General features: G+C 44.3%; 1 long non-coding RNA gene across 1 annotated transcript in view; it reads left to right on the top strand.

Moving 5' to 3' along the window:
• The window catches only part of LOC147356636 (uncharacterized), a 54958-nt gene that overhangs the window by 21737 nt on the left and 11512 nt on the right, over positions 1-21709 (top strand). The gene's annotated exons all lie outside the window — the stretch shown is intronic.

Genomic DNA, 21709 nt, shown 5'->3' with positions numbered 1-21709 from the left:
ACCACTCTGGGCTTCTCTTTCCTCTTCTGTAAAATGAGGGACAGTAGTTGCCCCTGCTACCTATGATTGTTGGAGAATTAACATGCTTGGCACACAGAAAGTGCCAATCAATAATAGTGACTATTATTTATTTTTTAAATTAGTTTTTATCAGAGTATAGTTGATCTACAATATTGTGTTAGTTTCTGCTGTATAGCTGTGGATCAGTTGTATGTATACTTATATCCACTCTTTTTTAGAACCTTTTTCCATATAGATCATTACAGAGTATAGAGTAGAGATCCCTCTGCTATACAGTAGGTCTTTATTACTTATCTATTTATATACAATAGTGTATTAGTGTGTATATGTGAACCCTAATCTCCCAATTTATCCCTCCTCCCCTTTCCACCCTGTTATTATTATCCCCATCAGTGCTCACAAGAAAAAGAATCATTATATGGTGATGTCAGAGAGTTTAGCATTTTCGAGAGGGTCTCCCATGACACCAGTGTGAATAATCTCAGTATTTAGTTTTCTCAGGGGTAAGTTTTGCTAAACTAGAGCAATTACAGGACCTGAAAGTTTATATTGGGTGTTAAAGTTGTGTGACTGTTTGTCAGTACGACTTGGGGAGAGGCTTGCGAATCACTGCCCTCTTCCAGCTGTTGGGTGAGAATGAGGGTATTCTAGTTGTCTGCTCACAGACTTAAGGGTTTAGTGGGGTGCACACTCCCCACTGTCCCAGATCTGGGGGTTTAGGTACCTTATGAGACATCAGAGGCCCGCTTGTGTCTCAGCTGTCCTGGGGTCTTCACTCAGGAGTTGGACAGAGGCAAGTGAAGACCTAATCACAGGAGCGCTGCCTGAGAAATGGGAGTGAAGAGAGGGCTGGACTTTCCTCCCACAAATGGTGACTTACACCTTGAATTTCAGTGCTAGGATGAAGGCATCTTCATTCCTTTCACAGTGTTCCTGGAGGGCCTCTCTGGAAAAACACCAAGTGTCCTTTGAAACCAGAGCCATTCTCTGTGCAAGGGAAGTCATACCTGACCTCAGTCAACTCTGACCGAGCTGGACTTGACTCCCTCCTGGGTGACCTCGGGCAAATGTCAACTTCTCTGAGCCCACTTCCTCATGTCTGTCTCACTGGGCTTCTTCCCCCTTTATGTATTACACATGAATCCCTTGGATGGTTGATGAAGTCAATGGACTTCCTCTCAAGATAACTTCTTAAAATGCATATAATAAAGAACTTCCCTGGCAGTGAGATGGTTAGAACTTTACCTTCCAAAGCAGGGGGTACGAATTCAATCCCTGGGCTGGGAGCCAAGATCCCACATACCTTGCGGCACCAAAACCAAAAAACATAAAACAGAAGCCATATTGTAATAAATTCAATAAGGTCTTTAAAAAAGATTAAAATGCACATAATAAAATACATGATATAACAAAGAAATAATTATATCCAATCCAAGTTTCCATAGATGGATGAATGAGTAATAAAATGTGGTACATACATGCAATGGAATATTCAGCCTTAAAAAAGAAGGGAATTGTGACACATGCTTCAACACGGATGAACCTTGAGGATGTTAAGCTAAGTGACATAAGCTAATCACAAAAGGACAAATACTGTATAATCCCACCTATTTGAGGTCTGGCTAGTCAAATTAGAAAGAAAGTAGAATGGTGATTGCTAGCAGCTGAGGGAGAGGAGAATGGGAGTTATTCTTTAATGGATGTAGAGTTTGAGTTTTGTAAGACAGGGTTCTGGAGATGGATAGTGGTGATGTTGGCATAATATTGTGAATGAAATCAATGGACATGAGTTTGAGCAAACTCCGGGATAGTGAAAGAGAAGTCTGGTGTGCTGCAGTCCATGGAGGTGCAAAGAGTCACACACAACTGAGCAACTGAACAACAATTAATGCTATTGAATTGTATACCGAAAAATGGTTAAGATGGTCAATTTTATATTACTACCTGGGTTTTACTACAAATAAAAATGATAAAAGAGGTGGTTTACAAAACCCGATATCAAAACTCCTATCTGGGTTATCAAGATACTAAGCTAATGTATAGGGGCTTTCCCAGTGGCTCAGCAGTAAAGAATCTGCCTCCAATGCAGGAGACCCAGGTTCAATCCCTGGGTTGGGAAAATCCCCTGGAAGAGGGCATGGCAACCCACTCAAGTATTCTTGCCTGGAGAATCCCATGGGCAGAAGAGCCTGGTAGGCTACAATTCATAGGGTTGCAAAAAGTTGGACATGACTGTCAAGTGACTGAGAAAACACACAAACTAATAAGGTATGATGTGTGATAGAATAAGCACAGCTTTATTAGGATTTAAATGTGTGTGTGTGTGTGTGTGTGTGCGCGCGCGTGTGTTCAGTTACTCAATTGTGTCTGACTGTTTGCAATCCCATGGACTGTAGCTCACCAGTTTCTTTTGTCCATGGAATTTTCCAGGCAAGAATATTGAAGTGAGTTGCCATTTCCTACTCCAGGGGATCTTCCCGACCCAGGGATCAAACTCTTGTCTCTTGTATCTCCTGCATTGGCAGGCAGATTCTTTACCACTGTACCACCTGGAATTTAAATGGCAGCAGATTAATTCACTATTATTTTTAAAAAATAGTGATATTTGTAAAAGATCTTGATATCTCTGTATCAACTGTCATGTTGTACGAAAATATCTGGGTTTTCCACTGTGGACAGAGTCATAATAATGATGAGGCTTGTTGTCTTCATTGTAATAAAAATGCTAAATTCCAGTTAGAAGTTAATGGGAATAAAGATGTGATTTTCTTTCCCATCCAAGTTGAAGAAACCCCCAGTTCTATACATGTACCCTTGGGGTGGACCCTGGGTAAGAATTCCCACATTGGATGTTCCATGTTTTAGAACCAAGCCTGATTCTGGAATCACTTGATAAATGATGGTTCTTAGCAGCAGAAAAACTGGTTGCCCTCTTGGAGGGAAGGATGATAAAAGATTTTCATTCTGTTCCCACATGGCAATAGTGGTAAAGAACCTGCATGCCAATGCAGGAGACATAAGAGGCTCAGGTTTGATCCCTGGGTCGGGAATATCCCCTGGAGGACTGCATGGCAACCCACTCCAGTATTCTTGCCTGGAGAATCCCATGGACAGCAGAGCCTGATGGGCTACAGTCCATAGTGTTGTAAAGAGTCAGGCATTACTGAAGTGAATGAGCACGCACGCCAGGAGAGGGAACTCCTCTCAAGAATAAATTAGATCACTGCTTCTAATAGAGCAAATAAGAAAGTTGGGTTTTCTTATCACAGCTCATTGACCATTCATTTCCTGGTTCCCAGGGTGCTGTGTGTGTTTTGCAACTGACTAATCAGTACCTTTTTAACAAGCCTTGTAATTGGTTGGTTAAATGTCAGTTTCCTCATCTATAAAGTGGTAATGATGGTGCCAGATCTCACAAGATGGGCCAATTTAGAATACTTTGGAAGCTTGGCAATTGGTGTTAATATATTTTATTAACCTTTGACCTCTAAGTATCAAAGGAAACCAGTGAGTGGGTCAGTGGTTTCTGTTTTTGAAAAACCAGCTGAGCAGGTAGAAGAGCCCTTCGTTTAAAAAGGATTTCACAATTTCTTATTTGCAAGGGAGGGAGGGTGTTAATAAATAAAATTGTGGTGAAACCACGCTGGGACTGTGATTCAGTCAATTCCCGAGGCATACAGTCTATTGAGTAAAAGCAATTTTCAAAATGTGATTTTTCCCAAATGGAGAAATAAAATTTGAGCGCAAATGAAAAGATCCCAATGAAACCACTTTCTCTAAGAATATCCAACACAGGAGCCCTCATGTGTATATATATGTGTGTGTGTGTGTGTGAAGGGTGTACGTGTAAGGGTTTGTATAGGGGTGTGTGTGGGAGTGTGGAGCTATGTGTGAAGCGGAATGTGTATGTAGGAGAAATGGACTTTGGGTTGTCAAATAGAGAAGAAACTTGCTTTTCAATTCCTGTTTCCTCTTCTCTTTTTCAAATTTAAACAAAGACATAGAAACAAACCTGTGGAAAAGAAAAGAAAAAGAAAACAAACTTATGGTTACCAAAGGGGAAAGGGGGGAGGGATAAATTGGGAATTTAGGATTAATAGACACACAACAGACCTACTGTATACTATATATAAAATAGATAAATAACAAGAACCTACTGTATAGCACAAGGAACTATATTCAATATCTGGTGATAACCTATCATGGAAAAGAATCTGAAAGCATATATCTATATCTATAGATATATATGAAACTGAATCACTTTGCAGTATACCTGAAGCACTGTCAGTCAATTAGACTTCAAAAGGGACTTCGCTGGTGGTTCAGTGGTTAGGACTCCGAGCTCTCACTGCAGGGGCAGGGTTCAGTCCCTGGTCAGGGAGCTAAAATCGTACATGCCATGCAGCAAAAACAAACAAATAAGAAACCATACTTCAATTTTAAAAAAAGATTTAAACAAGAGCTCAGGGGAGATTCTCACAGGTTCTTTTGAGTGAGATGAGGATGCACTGGCCTTGGCCTTCTTCGGTGAGACCTTCTGAAGAGGGCCAGGGCCTCCAAGCCCCTTGGTACCCTCCAGAGTCCCTGTGAAGGTTTAACCAGCTGTGTGTTCTGCTCTTGTTTGCTTCTGTTGGGTGTTGTGAGTGCCTCCCATCCGTGCATGGATAGACCCTGGTGATGAGCAGCCCCTGGGCACCACAATGGGGGCCGACGTCCAATCCCATGTTTTCTCACGTGGCTCATGATAAATCCAGAGCAATGTGGGATTAAGGAAAAGTTGATCAACAGAGAGATGAGTTAAAAAAAATAATAATCCGAAACAGATGGAGCAATAGCTCAACAGTCTAAGTAGAATCTCGGTGGTAGGTACATAGGTGTTCACTGTACACTTCTGACTTCTGTTCATTTGAAAATTATCATAATGAAATGCTGGGTAAAGGGAGAGACCCAATTGAAAAATAAGGTCTTGTTATCCCTGAACCCTCAAATTTAAAATTTTTATATAACTGGGGTAATTTTCTTCCAGCTCCATTTAAAAAATCCAAAAATGATGAACAGAAGTAACTGGATTCCTATAGATCCTGAAAACAGACTTATGATTCAGTTCAGTTCAGTAGCTCAGTCGTGTCCAATTCTTTGCGACCCCATGAATCGCAGCACGCCAGGCCTCCCTGTCCATCACCAACTCCCGGAGTTCACTCAGACTCACGTCCATCAAGTCAGTGATGCCATCCAGCCATCTCATCCTCTGTCATCCCCATCTCCTCCTGCCCCCAATCCCTCCCAGCATCAGTCTTTTCCAATGAGTCAACTCTTCACATGAGGTGGCCAAAGGACTGGAGTTTCAGCTTTAGCATCATTCCTTCCAAAGAAATCCCAGGGCTGATCTCCTTCAGAATGGACTGGTTGGATCTCCTTGCAGTCCAAGGGACTCTCAAGAGTTTTCTCCAACACCACAGTTCAAAAGCATCAATTCTTCGGTGCTCAGCTTTCTTCACAATCCAACTCTCACATCCATACATGACCACTGGAATAACTATAGACTAGATGGACCTTTGTTGATAAAGTAATGTCTCTGCTTTTCAATATGCTACCTAGGTTGGTCATAACTTTTCTTCCAAGGAATAAGCGTCTTTTAATTTCATGGCTGCAGTCACCATCTGCAGTGATTTTGGAGCCCCTAAAAATAAAGTCTGATCAAAGGGGAAATATTAGCAAAGTGTTGGAAATAGGGATAAATCAGGAGCTTAGGGTGAACATATGAACAGTACTATATATAAGATAAATAACCAACAAAGACCTACTGTATAGCACACGGAACTCTACTCAATCCTCTGTGATAATCTATATGAGAAAAGAATCTGAAAAAGAATGGATATATGTACATGAGAGCCTTCACCGATGGTTCAGCAGTAAGAGACCTCCTGCAATGCAGGAGATGCAGGAGACTTTAGTTTGAACCTTGGGTTGGGATGATCCCCTGGAGAAGGAAATGGCAGTCCACTCCAGCATTCCTGCCTGAAGAATTCCATGGACAGAGGAGCCTGGTGGGCTACAGTCCATGTGGTCACACAGAGTCGGACATGACTGAGCACTCAGCGTAAGTACATATGTGTCAGATCAGATCAGATCAGTTGCTCAGTCGTGTCCGACTCTTTTCGACCCCATGAATTGCAGCACGCCAGGCCTCCCTGTCCATCACCAACTCCCGGAGTTCACTCAGACTCACGTCCATCGAGTCAGTGATGCCATCCAGCCATCTCATCCTCTGTCGTCCCCTTCTCCTCCTGCCTCCAATCCCTCCCAGCATCAGAGTCTTTTCCAATGAGTCAACTCTTTGAATGAGGTGGCCAAAGTACTGGAGCTTCAGCTTCAGCATCATTCCTTGTATCTATGACTGAATCACTTTACTGTACACCGGAAACTAACACAACCTTGTAGATCAACTATGCTGTGGTTTGGTTGTTCAGTCACTGAGTCGTGTCCAGCTGACTGCTCTCACTCATACCCTTAGTCTTATCTTTCCACGGCTTTCCATTCTTCCTCAAACCTCGAATAGAAACACTTGGGTTGAACCATTTCTTCAGTTCAGTTCAGTTCAGCCTCTCAGTCGTGCCCGACTCTTTGCGACCCCATGGACTGCAGCACGCCAGGCCCTGCTGTCCATCACCAGCTCCTGGAGTTTGAACCATTTCTCAGGGTCTTCATTGTCTTATGAGGGCTCCCGTGTCCTGTAAAACTTCTGTGAAATAAATGTGTATGCTTTTCTCCTGTTACTCTGCCTGATCAGTTCAATTTTGAGACCCCAGGGACCCTAAGAAGGTCTAGGAAACTTTTCTTTCCTCCCTCCACAGGCTGCTCCTGCACGCAGAGGTTGAGCCCTTGCCTTTCTATTAGAAGGCATAGATGACAAAAGAATGGTGATCTATTGTCATCCTTCTGATCCCCACTCTTACTTGGGGCCCCCAGAGCTAAAACAGGAGTTGGGGGATGCTTCCTGAGTGACCCTTGAGACCTGCACTGGAGGAGGCAGGGAGAGGCTGACCTTTCATTCATGTGCTTGGAACTGCTTCTGGGTGAAATTGTCAAGTGCTAGAGAGAACTGCTGAGCCTGAAGACATGATAAGGGTTCCCAGTGGTCATTTGATGAGTGTTACTTATCCAGGGCGTCCCCAAAGGTCTCATCTGGCTACTGTGGGACTCAGGGAGGCCACTGGAGTGCTGAGCACTGCTTGGAGCAGAAGCCAAATATTTCATCAGAATTCTGAAACTTTGCAGCTAAGTGGGTGGTGTGAGGTGTGACCAAGTCTGGGTCATTCTGTCTTGTGAAGGAGAAACTGGAACACGCCTTGTTTTTCTTAGAGGGGATCCTTAAAACAAATTAGGGTTCATATTGACTGAGAGATGCTTGATCTCAAGCAGTTTTTCTCTTTTTAAATATTTATTTTTACTTACTCATTTTTTCTTTGGCTGGTTGCGGCACACGGGATCTTTGATCTTCGTTGCGGCATGCAAACTCTTAGTTGTGGCATGTGGGATCTAGTTCCTCGACCAGGGATCAAACCTGAGCCCCCTGCATTGGGAATGTGGAGTCTTAGCCACTGGACCATCAGGGAAGTCCCTCAAGGAGTTTTCAAGTGGCAGGGGCTCTGGTCACAAGTTAGTGAATGGTCAGGATGTGGAGAAAATGTCATTGGTCTCAACAGCAGGACTGCTGCCTCCTTTCCCCAGCTGAGACCACTTTTCAGAAGCACTTTGAAAAGCTCCTGTGAGTGGGAAGGGAGGTCTCCAAGGGCCGGCTTGAATGGCAACAGTAGCTGGCTGTTGTCACTTCCCCTGGGGTGGGAGCTGGCAGATGACTGCAGGGCTTCTGTTTCCAGTTTTGTGGGTGGAGGAGGGTGGGCCAGGAGGAGGCTTGGGCTCTGTCCTCCTTGAGGTCCCCAGGACCCACCCACTTCTCACAGATGCCCAACGAGGGGGCTCAGCTTCGGGATGGGGTGTCATTCCACCCTGCAGCTGGGACAGGCAGATTCAGGGGCCACCTCAGCTGGGTTGCAGAAATGAGGGCGCAAAACACAAATCTGCATCTTTCTCCGAATTGTTTGTCAATCTGCAGTGGGTCAGAAACTCAAGGAGGAGAATTGGGTACAGAAGCGGGGGTGGCTGTCCACCCATGTCCGGTTTTGCAAGGTCAACTTTGGGTAGTTTTCCTTCATGCAGAGGCAGAGGCAGGAATTCCCCCGTGAGGACGGTGCTAAATGTCAGAGATGACTCTTTTCCTTCCCTGGTCTATTTCTCTGTTCTCCTTTCAGATTAACTCCCCCGCAGAGAAACTTACTTCAAGCCCAGTTGTCCCAGCCAGGTCTTTGTTTTCTGAATTAATCAAATAATAATAATGCTCCCTGCCCCTACTGAGAGCCAGTGGACGCAGAAGATTCAGAGAGTGGGGAGGAGCCCGTCTCCTCCGAAGGGGATCCCAGTAGCTGGTGAATTTGGTGAATAAAGTTAGGCAGCTGGCAGCTTCCTGCTCCTCTGGCTCTCAGGCTGCAGCCTCAGCTCAGATTCCCGGCCAGGGAATCACCCTGTCATTCTTGCCAACTCACTCTGGGGAGGCTGTGGGTTCTGGCAATTGGCCTGGCCCTGGCCCAAGGCTCGATGACAACAATCTTAGATGGAATCACAACGCCCTGCTCTGCCCTTTTCTATTTAACTTTGGGCTTGCCTGGAGGCTCAGACAGTAAAGAATCTGCCTGCAATGTGGGAGACCGGGTTTGATCCCTGAGTCAGGAAGATCCCCTGGAGAAGGGAATGGCTACTCACTTCAGTATTCTTGCCTGGAGAACTCCATGGACAGAGGAGTCTGGCTGGCTACAGTCCATGGGGTTGCAAAGAATCAGACACAACTGAGTGACTAACACACACACACACACTATTTATTTATTATTTTGAATTGGAGGATAATTGCTTTACAATATTGTGTTGGTTTACTATATATCAATGTGAATCAGACATAGGTATATGTATGTTCCCTCCCTCTTGAACCTTCCTTTCACCTCCCACCCCATATATTTAACTTTTAAAATTGAAGTCATAGGCCAAAAAACCTTTAGATCTTGTTCAAGGAGAATTTTTTAAAATAGTGTAATCGTGACTTTCATACAAATATTAAATGAACACGTAGGGACTTCCCTGGCTGTCCAGTAATAAGAACACAAGGCTTTCATTGCAAGAGGCACAGGTTTGATTCCTGGTCAGGGAACTAAGATTCTGCATATTGTAGGTTGCAGCCAAAAAAAAAAAGGCACATATTAACTCATTTAAGTAACACATTATAATCTGCTCAAAGGAGACTCCAAAGAACAGACACACATATAGGTAGTCAGGAATGCTGGAATGAATTTGCTTAGTAGATACAAAATTGCTCAATATTGTAACTCCAAAACGCCACTGGATACAATATACCCATTTTTGTAGATAAGAATCATTAAAAATATATATATTTATTAGGCTGCACGGGGGGTGGGGAGGGTTGGGGGGTTGGGGGGGTTGGGGGGGTGGGGGTGGGGTCTTAGTTGCAGCGTGTGGGATTTTTAGTTGCTGCATGTGTGATCTAGTTCCCCGACCAAGGATCCAATCCAGACTTTCTGCATTGGGATCATGGAGTCTTAGCCACCGGACCACTGGAAGTCCCAGACAAGAATCATTTGATGAAAGGTGCACAGAACCAAATAATCTGGAAGTGTGCACTAGACAACTCCTAGTTTTCCAATAAAGACACCTAATAATCTTTGAAATCTATTTCAAAGGATTTCAGTTTTCCCTTCAGCTCTAGCGTATGACTCCTTCATTCGTTGTTCCATAGTGACCGCTCCTGTAAATACCATCCAGAACAAGAAACATACCAACATTATCATCATCTCTTTGGTGGTCCTTCTTGGGCTTCTTCTCATTCATTCATTTCTCTTGTCTTCCTCCCTGTAGGCAACTACTCTCCGGGTTCCAAACCCAAGGGCTACTTTTGTCTATGTTTAAACTTCTATCACTGTGATTGAAGAGCATATACTCTTCTGTGTGTGGCTTCTTACCCTCAGCAAAGTGTTTCTGAGATTCATCCATGCTGTTGTACATATCAGTAATTCATTCCTTTTCATTACTCAATAGTTGTTCATTGGATGAACTTACCATTGTATTAATATCAATAACCTCAGATATGCAGGTGACACCATTTTTATGGCAGGAAGTGAAGAGGAACTAAAGAGCCTCTTGATAAAGGTGAAGGAGGAGAGTTAAAAATCTGGCTTAAAACTCAACATTCAAAAAATGAAGATCATGGCATCTGGTCTCATTACTTCATGGCATATAGATGGGGAAACAATGGGGAAACAGTGAAAGATTTCATTTTCTTGGGCTCCAAAATCACTGTGGATGGTGACTGCAGCCATGAAATTAAAAGAGGCTTGCTCCTTGGAAGAAAAGCTATGACCAACCAGACAGCATATTAAAAAGCAGAGACATTACTTTGCTGACAAAGGTCCATCTAGTCAAAGCTATGGCTTTTCCAGTAGTCATGTATAGATGTGAGAGTTGGACCATAAAGAAAGCTGAGTGCCAAAGAATTAATGCTTCTGAACTGTAGTGTTAGAGAAGACTCTTGAGAGTCCCTTGGACTACAAGGAGATCAAATCAGTCAATCCTGAAGGAAATAAAGCCTGAAAATTCACTGGAAGGACTGAATCTGAAGCTGAAGCTCCAATACTTTGGCCACCAGTTGCGAACAGCGACTCACTGGAAAAGACCCTGATGCTGGGAAAGATTGAAGGCGGGAGGAGAACAGGATGACAGAGGATGAGATGGTTGGATGACGTCACCAAGTCAATGGACATGTGTTTGAGCAAGCTCCAGGAGATGGGGAAAGACAGGGAAACCTGGCGTGCTGCTGTCCATGGGGTTGCAGAGTAGGACACGACTAAGCAACTGAACAACAACAACAACTGCTGTATCTGTTCTAGTATTGACGGGCATCTGAGCAGTTTCTAGTTTTAGGAAGTAATAGTGTTGCAGTGAATTCTTCTCTGTGTCTTTTGGTGCCTATGTGTCTGCACTTCTGTTGGAGTGGAATTACTAGAGGTCAGAGGGTGGAGGTATGTTCGATTTAGCAGATCCTACCAGGCTCCCAGGGGCTTCCCAGGTGGCACAGAGGTAAAGAATCTGCTTACCAGTGCAGGAGACGCAAGAGACTTGGGTTCGATCCCTGGGTCAGGAAGATCACTTGGAGCAGGAAATGGCAACCTGCTCTAGTATTCTTGCCTGGAGAATTCCATGGATAGAGGAGGCTGGCAGGCCATAGTCCATGGGGTCGAAAAGAGTTGGACATGACTGACACTGCACACGCACATCAGGCTCCTAACGTTGAGCCAATCTCCTTCCCACAGGAAGGCACGACCTTTCTCACTGCACTGCATCCTACTGTCTCTTCCTGTTGTAATCGGTCCTTCTTTCTGGCTTCTAGCTCCAGGATTACTTTCTGAATTTCCCTAAGGAAAACTTCCTCCCAGGAAGCTTAGGTTTTTGCCTACAAGTCATTTTAATTTTTTTGGCTGCACCACGCAGCTTGTGGGATCTTAGTTCCCTGATCAGCTATCCAACCTGTGCCCCCTGTGATGGAAGCCCATGAGTCCTAACCACTGGACCACCAGGGAATTCCCTAAAAGTAATTTTTTTTTTTTCTTTTGAACTTTTTATTTTGTATTGATGTATAGCCAATTAACAAAGCTCTGATAGTTTCAGGTGAACAGCAAAGGGACTCAGCCATTGTATCCATTCTCCCCCAAACTCCCCTCCCATCCAGGATGCCACATAACATTGAACAGAGTTCCTTGTGCTATATAATAGGTCCCTGTTGGCTATCCATTTTAAATATAGCAAGTGTATGTGATCATCCCAAACTCCTTAACTATCCTTTGCCCTTATCCTTCTCCCCAGCAACAGTAAGTCTGTGCATCTCTTTCTGTTTTGTAAGTTCATTTGTATCATTTTTTTTTTTTTTTTAGATTCCATATGTAAGGGATATAAGTCATTTATGGTCCAACTCTCACATCCATACATGACTACTGGAAAAACCATAGCTTTGACTAGATGGACTTTTGTCAGCAAAGTAATGTCTCTGCTTTTAATATGCTGCCTAGGTTGGTCATGGCTTTTCTTCCATTTGACTGTGTGGATCACAACAAACTGGAAAATGCTTAAAGAGATGGGGATAGCAGACCACCTTACCAGCCTCCTGAGAAACCTGTATGCAGGTCAAGAAGCAACAGTTAGAACCAGACATGGAACAATGGACTGGTTCAAAATTGGGAAAGGAGTATGTCAAGTCTGTTTACTGTCACCCTGCTTATTTAGCTTCTATGCAGAGTACATCATATGAAATGCCAAGCCAGATGAATCACAAGCTGGAATCAAGATTGCTGAGAGAAATATTAACAAACTCAGATATGCAGATGACACCACCCTAATGGCAGAAATCAAAGAAGAACTAAAGAGCCTCTTGATAAAGGTGAAAGAGGAGAGTGAAAAAGTTGACTTAAAAACTCAACTTTCAAAAAACTAAGATCATGGCACCCAGTCCCATCACTTCATGGCAAATAAATGGGGAAACAATGGAAACAGTGACAGATTTTATTTACCTGGGCTCCAAAATCACTGCAGAAGGTGACTGCAGCCACAAAATTAAAAGATGCTTGCTCCTTGGAAGAAAAACTATGACAAATGTAGATAGCATATTAAAAAACAAAGACATCATTTTGCTGACAAAGGTCTGTATAGTCAAAGCTCTGGTTTTTCCAGTAGTCATGTACAATGTGATAGTTGGACCATAAGGAAGGCTGAGCGCTGAAGAATTGATGCTTTTGAATTGTGGTGCTGGAGAAGACTCTTGGGAGTCCCTTGGACAGCAAGGAGATCAGTCAATCCTAGAGGAACTCAACCCTGAATATTCACTGGAAAGACTGATTCTGAAGCTGAAGCTCCAGTCCTTTGGCCACCTGATGGGAAGAGCTGACTCCTTGGAAAAAACCCTGATGCTGGGAAAGATTGAGGGCAGTAGGGGAAGGGGGCGACAAAGGATGAGATGGTTGGATGGCTTCACCAACTCAATGGACATGAGTTTGAGCAAATTCCAGGAGTTAGTGAAGGACAGGGAAGCCTGGTGTGCTGCAGTCAATAGGATCTCAAAGAGTTGGACACGGCCTAGCGACTGAACAACAACAACAGGCGCAGACGAGCTCGTCTCTCATTCAAGTGAAAACAAGCTCAGAAGGACAGTGACTGACTGTTTTGTTCACACTCTATTCCCAAGGCCAGTGCCTGGCACACAGTAACTGCTTAGTAAATATTTCTCCAGTAAATGGTTTTGGCTGCAGCCTAGTCTGCCCAGAAGACAGGGAATGATGGACAAAGTAATGGTCTGGTGATTTGTCTATTTCCCTTTTCCCCCTGACCCATAAAAGGTAAGCTCCATGAAAAGGCATAAATTGTGTCTAACTTATTTACCATAGCACTCCAATCCCTTGCCCAGTGCCTGGTAAATAAATGTTAAATACATGTTTTTTATTCCAAATACGTGCAGTTTTCTGTAACCACATGGGAAACAATACCAAATGAGATGGCATAATCTTGTTGGACATAATATAGTTCCTCAAACAGAGTCTTGCCCAGGCCTCCCTAATGCATAGAGTTGATAGAGACCTTAAATTAAATAGACTCTAAACATGACTTATCTGACAACTGGAGAAATCGGGAGATGGAAAAATCTTATCTCCTGGGTTAACTTCTCCCTCAACAGAGACATTAAAGCTGCTGGAAAGAATAAAGATACATGGGGCCCTGGGGTTAGACTATCAGGTTTCAGAACCTGGATATAGCTGTGTGACCTGGGCAAGTTATTTAACATCTCTGAGACTCCATTTCCTCTTGTGCAAAATAGGCACATGTTCAGACTTCCCTGGAAGTTCAGCCTGCCAACACAGGAGACACGGGTTCAACCCCTGGTCTGGGAAGATTCCATGTATCTCGGGGCAACTAAACCCACATACCACAACTACTGAGCCCATGTGCTGCAGTGACTGAAGACCATGTGCCTAGAGCCCGTGTTCTGAAACAAGAGAAGCCACTACAATAAGAAGCCCTCTTAGGACAACCACTAGCACAGCCAAAAATAAATCAATACATCTTTTAAATGGGCACATGTTCAGTAAAGGACTAATTTGCCCATAGAAAGGTTTGGCCCTTTGCCCCCAGTTTCTGGGAGATAAATTCTAAGCCCTTGGATTATCTCACCTAGTAAGTGTTTTTCTGTGTCTACCTGGGGGCCTTGGACCACACAAGATACTCTGTGCTAACTATGTGATATATGGTAGAGGACCTTGAATTTTATGATATCAGTTCAGCCTCTAGAGGGGCTGAAAACTAAGGTCAGCCACACAGGTGGTCAGCCATGCCTATGTGACTGATCCCCAGTAAACTCTCTAGACCCCGAGGTTGGGGTGAGCTCTCCTGGTTGGCAGCACCCTGACATATTGTCATCGTTGTTGGAAGGGGGTCATTCTGTCCACTCGACTCCACCAGGAGAGGGTGACTAGACACTTGTACCAGAATCTGTTCTGGGTTCTGCTCTGTGTGCCTCTCCCTTTGCCTGATCTCCATCTGTATCTTTTCACTATGATGAATCAGAACCATGAATGTAACAGCTTTTCTGAGTTCTGTGAGTCCTTTTAATGAATGACTGAACCCTCAACTTGAAGCTAGTGTCAAAAGCAAGGTTAGTCTTGGGGACCCCTGAGCCAGCACCTCCCTCCTTGGGTACCAAGAAGATAAAATGAGACGATGTACGTACAACATTTAGAATAAGTGTTCAACAAAGATGTGCTACTTTTCTTTTTGGCTGAGCCATGTAGCAAGCAGGATCTTACTTCCCTGACCAGGGATCAAATCCAGGCCCACTGCAGTGGCAGCATAGAGTCTTAACCACTGGACCACCAGGAAAGTCCCATGACATGCTATTTTTCTAGTGTCCTCTATTTGGTGTGGTGGCAGAGCCTCACTGGCTGGGGTAAAATCCTCTGGCTCACTGCTGTGGGAACTCAGATAAGCCATTCCTTCCCCTAGACCTTGGTTTCCTCATCTAAAAGTCATGCTGTCATGAGGATGGGTTAATGGACATAAATCCCTGAAGGCAGGCCTGGCACATGCTCCGTGTGGTGGTTTTCATTACTAAAACAAGTGCTGAATTCCGAGTCAGAGGATCCAGCCCCAGTTCTGGCACTAGCCAGTGACATGACCATCAGCACTTAGCCTCCTAATTCCTCTCTGGGAGAATGAGAAACTGAAATCCAGGCTTCTGAGACTTCGCTAGTGGTCTAGTGGTTGAGATCTGGCCTTCCAATGCAGGGGATGTGGGTTCCATCTCTTGTCAAGGAGAGAGCTAAGAGTCCACCGGCCTCAGGGCCAAAAAAACAAAACATAAAGCAGAAGTAACATGGTAACAAATTCATTGAAGACTTTAAAAATGGTCACTATCCAAAAGAAAAAAACTTTAAAAAAAAGGAAAGAAAAATCCAGGCTCCTATAGAAGGCCTCTTACTTCCCAAGTGACCCGGTTTCACCAGGCTGCTTATTAGTCTGCTCAGTGGGGAAATTGCCAAAGCCTGATGCAAGCCATAAAAACATCATTCATTTACCTGTGAAAACTTCAGACACAGGGATGAACCTGTCCTTGTTTGACCCAAAGGGAAGGTGCCCTAGGAGCACCACAGGTGAACACAGTTAAGACAAAGGAACAGGGAAGGGCTGTGGGTGGGACAGCTGCTAACGATCTAATTTCCTTCATTCAGTCCATTATATTTATTTGGAGTGCCCACCCTGTGCCATGACCAAGACAGGGAAAGACTCACCAAAAAACAAGTGAAGAAATAAATGAACAAAGTAATCTCAGAAGACGATCTAGCTCTGAAGAAAGTAAAGCAATGCAATACGAAGAGTTGGGTGGAGGAAGGTCAGTGTTAAAAGATAATTAAAAAAAAAAAAGGTAACATCATGACTCTTGTACTGATTTTTTTAAATGTTAATGATTTTATTTAACTAATTATTAATGAGGGAATTGGACAGAGGTTACAACCAGTTCAAAGGAGAAATCAAAGAATAGACACATTTATAGATGAAAAATGTTGGAATGAATTTAGAAATAGACTGAAATTGGCTTCTTCCACGGAGGGTGATGGAAGTCGATTGAACTCCCCTGGATGCAATTTATTTGCCCGTCCAAAGACAAGGATCACTCATTGCCATGGGTGCTCTACAACTTCCAGTGCTGTAAAATATCTCAGAAACGATGAAAAGCTGGAGTCAGATAGCAGGAAGGGTGCCCTGTTAACACTGGAGACAGGCAGTAATCTTTTCTGCTTATTCCGAGTTTCCTGTATCAGGATGACAGAGGATGAGATGGTTGGATGGCATCACCAACTCAATGGATGTGAGTTTGAGCAAACTCTGGGAGATACTGAAGAACAGGGAAGCCTGGTGTGCTGCAGTCCATGGGGTCACAGTCAGACATGACAGTGACTGAACAACAATATCAGGGTAAAACATTGCTAAGAAGTAGTATTTGAGCCAAGATGATGTGTCAAGTAGTCCCAAGAGAAACTCTGGGGAGGGGGCATCCCCAGCAGATGGAATAGTAGGTGCAAAGACCCTAAAATAGAGGATGAGTTAGGTATGTTTAAGGAACGGAAAGAAAGTCAGTGGGGCTGGAGCCGGTGACTAAGGGACAGGTGGTGGGCACAAGGTGAGATGAGCAGGCAAGGGGGCAGAACAAAAAAATTGAAGACTGGTACTTTATCTTAAGAATGGAGATTCTTGCCCTGGAGAAATCTGAGCAAGGAAGGGACAGGATTGCCCTCATATTTCAAAAGAATCTTTCTTGCTGCTGGGACTGTGGCTACTTAAAAATGACTTGTAGGTGCAAAAGCAGAGACATTATTTTGCCGACAAAGGTCCGTATAGTCAAAGCTATGGTTTTTCCAGTAGTCATGTATGGATGTGAGAGTTGGACAATAAAGGAAGTTGAGCGCCAAAGAATTGATGCTTTTGAACTGTGGTGTTGGAAAAGACTCTTGGACTGCAAGGAGATCAAACCAGTCAATCCTAAAGGAAATAAAGCCTGAATATTCACTGGAAGGACTGATGCTGAAGCTGAAGCTCCAATGCTTTGGACACCTGATGGGAAGAGCCGACTGACTGGAAAAGACCCTGATGCTGGGAAAGATTGAAGGTGGGAGGAGAAGGGGACATCAGAGGATGAGATGGTTGGGTGGCATCACCAACTCGATAGACATGAGTTTGAGCAAGCTTCAGGAGTTGGTGATGGACAGGAAGCCTGGCATGCTGCAGTCCATGGGGTCGCAAAGAGTTGCATATGACTGAGCGACTGAACTGAGCTGTAGGTACACCTAGGTGTTCACTGCAGCACTGTTTACAACAGCCAAGACATGGAAGCAACCTAAATGTCCATTGACAGAGGAATGGCTAAAGAAGATGTGGTACATATAAACAATGGAATATTACTCAGCCATTAAAAAGAAATAATGCCATTTGCAGCAACACGGATGGACGTAGAGAGTGTCATACTGAGTGAAGTAAGTCAGACAGAGAATGACTTATATGATCCATTGTATCATAGAAAAAGCAAGGGACTTTCAGAAAAACATCTATTTCTGCTTCACTGACTACGCTAAAGTCTTTGACTGTGTTCAGTAAAGTTCAATCACTCAGTCGTGTCTGGCTCTTTGCGACCCCATGGTTGAATTAAAAATGACAGCTTTTTAATCTGCTGTCTAGGTCTAGCTCATCATTATTACTACCATCATTATCACTACCACCATCATCACTATCACCACCACCATCACCATTATCACCACTATCTCTACCACCATTGTGACCATCATCATTGACATTGTCATCATACAATCAGTTCACAGAAAGAAACTGAAACTAAGAAACTGGTATATGTGCACACACCCACACTCACAGAGAACAGAAGTGGGATTCAAACCCAGGTGTCCTGTCTCCTGTTACCATTAAGTCACATTGTTCTCTATCTCCCCCTATAAAACATGGTGGTGAGGTTTAATGGCCTCAAGGATCTTGCTGCTCAATGTATGGTCCCTGGACCAGCAGCACTGGCATCACCTGGGAGCTTGTTAGAATTGCTGAATCTCAGGACCCACCTTGGACCTGCTGAATCAGAATCTGTATTTGAAAAAGACCCCCAGGTGATTTGTAGGCACCTGAAGATTGAGCTGTGTCTTAAGGCATATCCCCTCTGACTTTCTATGGTATGATCTCTGCATGGAGTAAAGGGTCTTTCTCAGTTATGAGAGTAAGACTCCTCTGTGCCTCTTCCCAACCATTCCACTGAAGTAGGGCTGGGAGAAGCATCTTATTGTTCAATAGATGAAGTAGTGTATGTCTCAAACTATTAGGTTGGCCAAAAAGATTGTTCTAGTTTCCACACGCTGATTTGGAAAAACCCAAACCATCTTTTTGGCCATCTCAGTACATGCCTTTTGGATCCCAGGAGCCACTCCGGGGGGTTGAGGCATGGCTGAGAGATCCCACACTTGCCAGGTAAGGGACAGTTGTTGTCTGGGCAGATACCTCACCTAGGGAGAGATGCCTATAGGTATACTGCATCCCAGAGCCTTTGCACTGCCTTTCCCCTGCCAGGAATGTGTCTCATGGCTGGGACTTTCCTGTCACTCAAATCTCTGCTCAAAGGCCACCTCCCCCAAGAAGCCTTCCTGACTCTCCATCCAAAGCAGTCCCCGCCTACCTCCAGCACATATTACTTAAATGATCTTAAAATGATCTTCTGTAATGTTCACCTGCTGTCATCTTCACTCCCATCCAACAGAAGAGCTCTACAAAGGCAAAGCCCTTGTGTTTCTGATTTATTCCTATGTCTCCAGAACCAGGAACACACCCTGGTACTTAGTAGATGCTCAATAAATATTCACTGAAAGAGCGAAGAGCCTGAAGCCTTTCGAAGAAATACCCATCTGGTGCTGATAAGCTCCACCATCAAAATTACCAAGAAAAATAAATGGATGATTTATTTTCAAGGGGTGATTTCTACACAGTTGAAGCAGGAAGCCATCTCATGCTTTGTGGGAGAATTGTGTCAGGAAAAATGGCAAAAAAAAAAAAAAAAAAAAGGGAATGGTATCACAGAAAACTTTCAGCTATGGGATTGCCAACAGAAGAATGGGGGCGGTGGGTGCCACCAGATGGTTACCTGGAACCTTCCAGAAAGAACAAGGGTGGTTGTTGTTTTTCAGTTGCTAATTTGTGTCTGACTCTTTATGACCCCATGAACTGTAGTCTGCCAGGCTCTTCTGTCCGTGGGACAAGGCAAGAATACTGGAGTGGGTTGCCATTTCCTGCTCCAGGGGATCATCCTGACCCAGGGATCCCACCTGCGTCTCCTGCTTGGCAGGCGGATTCTTTACCACTGAGCCGCCAGGGAAATCCAGGAACACACGTAGAGTGTAAACTGCCTGCTTTCCTCTGTTCTCTCCATCTTGGGCACTGCAGAGCAGATCCTTGAAATTCCTCTTCTCTTTTGCATGAAAAGAGAAAAATTGAGAAGAGGGACTTTCTGCTCTCTTTTAGAGACTAGCAACATCTCTCAGGGCCCGTGTTCATTCTGGAAATCCTTAAAGTACCCTCTGGGACTGGCCAAGCCTGAATCTGTCCTGGGAGGGTCAACTGCCCAATGGCCGGCCAACCTGTGATGCCTGGGGAGTGGCATTTATGTATTAAAAAGGCACTTTTCGAGGAGAAATGCTGTGGATACATTAAGCTGTCGCCCATTCTTTAGAGAGCCATTATTAATGGAAAACAATAGATTAATAGTTTTAAAACGCTTGTTCAATAAGTAATTTTTATGGCTCTGGATAGAGCCCATTAAACATTTCTGTGTGTTATTATAAAGAAGTTTTAAGCGTAAAATCATAAAGTCAATAATCAGAGAATTAGTCACAGCGGCCAGCCACAGGCCATTAGTTTTAGGCGCTGTCAGAGACACCTGTGGCTTTCGTGGGCGCGTTTCCTTTTCTTGCAGCAGCGCCAGGTGGGGCTGGAGAAATGACAGTGCCTGCTGCCTTCCATAAACTTGAGGGGACAGCAAGCAGGTGTGAGCAGCGGGATGCCAGGCAAATATTTACAAAGTGCAAACGTGAATGCAAAACTAAAATGATGCAGGTCAATTTGCACATCCAGGCTAAGACGCTTTATTTCCCCAGCGATCAACCTTTCAGAACTTCCCTCTGCCAGAGGCACGGCCTTGATCGTTTGCTAAAGATAGAGGTGGAAGCTGTGTGCATTTAAAAGGAAAACATGTTGCCAGAGAATCCCCTCCAGGTCCCCCAGAAAGGCTTCCAGAGCTGTTCTTTGAAATAGCACATTCATCTTCTATCAAATACACAGTTGAGTCAAGGATTTGAAAAAGAAACCGTGAGCTTTTAAAAATGACAAAAAATCATGACAGCAGCAGTATGAGATAATTATGGAGACTAGAGAAAATTTAAAAACTACCCATAATCTCTCTATCCAGAGATAGTCCTTTGTGTGTTTCACTCATTCAACACGTATTTATTGACAGCCCTTTAGATGCTTGACTGCTCAAGGCACCAGGGATGCATATGTGCTCAGTCGTGTCTGACTCTCTGTGACCCCATGGACTCTAGCCCACCAGGCTCCTCTGTCCATGGGATTTCTCAGGCAAGAATATTGGAATGGGGTGCCATTTCCTCCTCCAGGGGATCTTCCCAATCCAGGGACTGAACCCACATGTCCTGCGTCTTCAGCATTACAGGCAGATTCTTTACCACTGAGCCATTGGGGAAGCCCTGCTAGAGATGCAGCAATAAGCAAAAAGACTCCTTGGCCCCACAGAGCTGACATTTGTGGGGAGGGGGAGGCGAACCTTAAATATAACAAATCAGATTAGAAGGTATCAAGTGCTACAGAATAAGGAAGCAGAGGTGTAGGATAAAGCAGGTCAGGGTGGGCCTCACTGAAAAGGCAACATTTTTGCAAAGACTTGAAGGAGGTCGGGGCGTGTGCTGTGCAGATATTGAAGAGGAGTTCATGCAGAAGGCACAGCCAGTGCAAAGGCCCTAAGGAAAGAGTGTTCCTGGCATGCTTGAGAAATAGCAGGAAGCCAAGGTGGCTGGAGCAGGGGCAGGGAGGTGAGTAGGTGGGAGAGGTCAGAGAGGGGAAAGGCCTTCAAGGACATTGGCTTTTCTTTGGAGTGAAAAATAGGGAGGGTTGAGCAGAGGAGATACATGATCTGATCTAGTTTTGAACAAGTTCCTGCAGCTGTTGCATGGAATGAAGACAAACAGGGGTGAGGGAGGAAGCCCAGAGACAGGGAAGGGGAAGCTGCAGAAACCCAGGGCCAGAGTGGGGAGAAGGGGCTGGATTCTAGGTATATTTTGAAGGTAAAACCAATGTGAGGGCTTCCCTGGTGGCTCAGTGGTAAAGAATCTACCTGTCAATGGAGGAGATGTAAATTTGATCCTTGGGTCAGGGAGATCCCCTGGAGGAGGAAATGGCAACCCACTCCAGTATTCTT

The sequence above is a fragment of the Bos grunniens genome, chromosome 16 (assembly GCF_055505025.1).
Source record: "Bos grunniens cultivar Pamir isolate PY7600 chromosome 16, Bosgru_T2T1.0, whole genome shotgun sequence".
Classification (NCBI taxonomy): domain Eukaryota; kingdom Metazoa; phylum Chordata; class Mammalia; order Artiodactyla; family Bovidae; genus Bos; species Bos grunniens.
The sequence above is the reverse complement of the archived record's forward strand: the minus strand, read 5'-3'. Positions and strand labels throughout refer to the sequence as shown.